Genomic DNA, 4,608 nt, shown 5'->3' with positions numbered 1-4,608 from the left:
TTTTAGTACCCAAAGAGCTACACCAGGAGGGAATTTTGCTCTTGGCAGGTCTAATCAAGTCAAGCAGGTCTATAGTGAATTGCAGAAGAAATACCACCAGAAGCAGTATGTTAGATTCTATTGATCCTTGGGCCTGGCTGCTATTTTATTTTATCAAGCTTGAAAGAATGAAAGGCAAAGTTGAAGTCTGAATTCAAAATTTTAGAATATGAATTCTTAATGTGAAGAGTCAGAACAGTTACCATAAGACTTGCAGGAGAGTTGAAGCTTCATAATATGAAAAATAAACCATAAAGAAAACAGACTGGAATAAACTCAAAATAAGATTTTAAAAACATCTCACACACATATATATTAACCTGGTGTAGCCTTCTACCTGGCCAGCTCTTGTCAAACTGTCCAATATATGCCGTGATGGAAGGTGGCTGTTAAATGATGATGATGATGATGAGATATATATATATAAAACACAAATATATGCATATAACACAAGCACACACACATACCTATATACAAATATGTGCACGCACACACACACACACACACATACAGAAGCAGGTACACATTTATTTATAGTAACAATATACAAATATAATTTAAGATTCTAACCAGACTGTAAGAATTCCAATTAAAACATTGCAGTCATTTTAGCAGCTCGTGCTAAACTAACGTGGCATCTAGGAAATTAATTCCAAGAAACATTACATAGGTTGAAAAGTTGATGAACTCTTTAGTCTATAAGAGCAGATTATGTTAATCTGGTTTAGTGGCTAAAAGAATCTGTGCAGATTTAGATTAATACTGATAATAACTTTTCACTGCTAATGCTATTTTGAATGGTGAGCAGCAGGGAAAGGTCAAAGGTGAGATATTTTATGAAAATTGTTATTATTGTTATTGTTATTGTGATTGTTGCTGATGGTGTTATTATTGTTCCTATTGTTGCTGTTGATATTTTTATCATTATTATCATAATTATTATTGTGGTTTGTTACTGCTTTTATTATTATTATTATTATTATTATTATTATTATTATTATTATTACTGTTGTTGTTATCATTGTCATCATCATCATCATCATCATCATCATCATCAAACTAGGCCTAGTACTGAGATCAACACTTAATGTAGATGTTGGCTTTGATACACAGAGCTTAAGATGGGACGTAGTTGTATGTAACCTGTGGATGTTGTTTGTTTATAGACACTTTACATACTAAATATGCAGAGGCACATGCGAACACACACACACACACACGCAGAGTATGTAATTCTTGATAGCATTAAAGTAGCTTGTATAGATATCTATCTATCTATCTACATATATATAATGCATATATATATTTATGTATGTGTATGTATGTGTGTGTGTGTATATATATATATATATATATATATATATATATATATATATATATATAGAGAGAGAGAGAGAGAGAGAGAATGTATGTATGTGTGGATAAGCACAACCAGATATGGATGTTGAGTGAGTAAACACTAGAAGCTAACTGGATAGCAAGGATTAAAGAATGTGAGTTTGGGCAGGATGATTCACAGGAATGTATTTATATATTGCCTTACATAGAAGTTCTTCCTGTACACCTGGTTATTGGAGTGTGTGAGGAATGTGAAGAATTGGATGGAAGGGATCTTAAGGAAGAGATATTTTTGCTGCAACTGTAAACCTAAAACACCTGTAGGGAATGTATTGTCTGTATGTATTGGTGATGCTGTGATGTTGCTGCAGTATGGTGGAGGAGGTAGTGTTCCTACTGACCAGAGAAAGTACATCAGCTGTGTTATGCAGTGTAACAAGAGAAGAGAGAGAGTGAGAGAGAGAGAAAAGAGCTGTTATGGCTGGAGAAAGTGTACATTGTGTACGTGTGTCAATAGTGAATGCTGTATGGCAGTGGAGGAAATGTAGTGATTGGAGAATATGTCAGTGGAAAGAGAAGAGCAGTGGTCACCATTTGGTATATGTGTTGGTGATGCGTCTGTGTGTGTGTGTGTGTGTGTGTGTGTGTGTGTGTGTGTGGTGAGAGACAGATTATTGCTACACTGTAAGTTGTGTGAGTTAGCTGTATGATGTTGTAAAGCCATGAATGTATGCAGAGAATGTGCAGAGACACTATCAAGTGTATGAACCAGGATTGTTTTTAGTGTTGTATAACAAATATAGAACACCTCTTGTGATACAAGAGATTGTATTATGTATATTTTGTTAGTGGTGTGGTGTTATAAACATAGGAGGGAGTGTAATAACTGGACAGAGACGTTATGTGGTATCACTGGAGTGACTGATGTCTTTTGTGACTTCAATCACTGTATAATCTGTATGTCACCATCTATTTTTAAGAGCAAAACCATTTTTCTAGGGTGAAATGTAAAGATCATTACATTTTGAACATGAAGCTCTGATCAAGATGGTGAAAAATATTAAACATGCCTCAATTTAAGACTGCCATATAATCTTTTCTTTAAATCTATGCACCAACAATTAAATGAACACATAGATTATATACACATCATTCATTTATTTGATTGCTTTTGCATCTGTTTCTTCATGCTAACATGAGTCAGTGGTTCTGGGGGTTCATATGGCCCCTGGGGGTCCCTATAAGATTTTTTTGGCTGGGGAGTTCACATAATAAAACAGTAAACTGGTGATCCACAATATTTTAAATGCCTCTGAAAAAAATGGCTTTCAATGTATTTATTGGTATTTATTGCAAGAAACAGATTTCTTTCTCTAACATTTTCCATAGATCAACCTACACAAGTTAAATGTGTGAAAAACAAAATAGGAATTTTGAAAGAAGTTTCTATAAAACTAATCTTTAAACATTGAATGGCTCTGGTGGGGTCCACCAGAATAAAATAGTAATCAAAGGGGTTCATAGTTTAAAAAATGATTGAGAATGCCTGGGTTAGATGAATATGTCATTGAAATATTGTTTTACAACTGGATACCCTTTAATTAATTCTTACCTGTTTTTCAAGTTAGGGACCTCATATTATACACATTTTCTAAACAGAGCTACTACCATATGACAAGTTGTTGAAATCTAGGAAATGACATCACTGCTTTTAAGTTCACTGATTTTCAGAGAAGCACAAATGTTAACAGACAGACAGACAGACACACTGAGATAAATAAATATATAATCCTCCTCCTCCTGCTCGTCCTCTTTATCCTCCTCTTTTAACATCTACTTCGTTCGCTGGTATGGGTTGGACAGTTTAATGGAGCCCAACAGGTCCAAACATTGCATTGTGCTTGTATGTATAGTTGCTTTGGAATGGTTTCTACATGACCCCCAACCACTTTGCAGGGTGTACTGGGTGCTTTTTGTGCCACCAGTATTTGTGAGAAAGTCACAGTGTTACAGACACTTCCATCATTATTTCACAAGGGATTCCGCACAACCAACTGGTAGGCAAATTCTATTGCATCCACCATAAATTTCTATAATCTAAAGAACTGCTTCAAGACAAAAATATCTCCAGATTCATTCAACAACATTAAAAGTTCATAAATCACAGTCGGTTCCTCTGTACATAATAATTTTTCACACATGGTCTCTATTCTTTCTTTTTTATTTTTGTTTTTGCACATGGGAGAGAAGAGATGAAAATATCCTGTGCTTGTACATATGATAATGATCAGATGGTAATGATTGACTGGTAATGATAGATGATTATGATCAGTTGGTAATGATTAATAATGATCAGATGGTAATGATAATCTATCTTCCAATGAATCATTTGGTAACTAATAACGAATCATAATTTGGCGTGTTTTGAAATATTTTGCTTACTGTTAGACTTCCTGACGTTTGAACAATTAGAACTGTGAATCCCAGATTTATGACTGCAAAAAAGATTTGGTAGCTAATTCATCCATCCATCCATCCACCTGACAAGTAAGAGGAACTCTTCATACACACACACACATTTGTATACACACACACATATGCACATACATATATACATATATACATTTGTATGCACACACACACACACACACACATGTAAGTATACATTGTATTTTTTTTGTATTGTCTTAAAGTGATAAATTAAATCGCTGACATTTTATTTTATAACTGTCTGTGGCATTTTCTGGGAATTTATGTACTTCTAGCACATGCCCTGACATATATAGCATATGCCTCACACACACACACACACACATGCACATAAAACAATTTGATTGTAGATGAGATCTAATAATATTTCACAGCACACATATACATCAGCTTTTGTTCTATGTCAAAGTTATTTCATCATACATTTATGATCTGCTTACCAGTACGACACTATTCCATTGTATCAATTGAAAGTGAGTCAGTTTCTGGCCAGTTCTTACAGGACTTCTGCCAAAGTATTTTCATTTGTTCTATATTCTTTGTCTGTATATATGTATATATGTGTGTGCGTGAGTATGTGTGTGTGTGTGTGTGTGTGTGTATACAAACATACACATATACACAACTGAGGAAAAGAGAAGTGTGGTGTTCATGGAGATGAGAAGATGTTGAGAAAGCAGAGAAGCTGCCTGCCTGCCTGCTTACCTACCTATCTACCTTTTTGTGTGTATATATATATAT

The 4,608-nt window shown here is 34.5% G+C and overlaps 1 protein-coding gene and 1 long non-coding RNA gene across 3 annotated transcripts in view; one reads left to right on the top strand and one right to left on the bottom strand.

Moving 5' to 3' along the window:
- The window catches only part of LOC106872443 (kinesin-like protein KIF26B), a 550,311-nt gene that overhangs the window by 385,344 nt on the left and 160,359 nt on the right, over positions 1–4,608 (bottom strand). The window lies entirely within an intron of this gene.
- LOC128249639 (uncharacterized) overlaps positions 618–4,608 on the top strand; it is a 70,910-nt gene continuing 66,919 nt past the window's right edge. The window contains exon 1 of the long non-coding RNA XR_008265759.1: positions 618–863. This is a non-coding gene — a long non-coding RNA (uncharacterized LOC128249639). The remainder of the gene's footprint in view (positions 864–4,608) is intronic.

The sequence above is a fragment of the Octopus bimaculoides genome, chromosome 16 (assembly GCF_001194135.2).
Source record: "Octopus bimaculoides isolate UCB-OBI-ISO-001 chromosome 16, ASM119413v2, whole genome shotgun sequence".
Lineage (NCBI taxonomy): Eukaryota > Metazoa > Mollusca > Cephalopoda > Octopoda > Octopodidae > Octopus > Octopus bimaculoides.
This window is presented reverse-complemented; position numbering and strand designations above follow the sequence as displayed.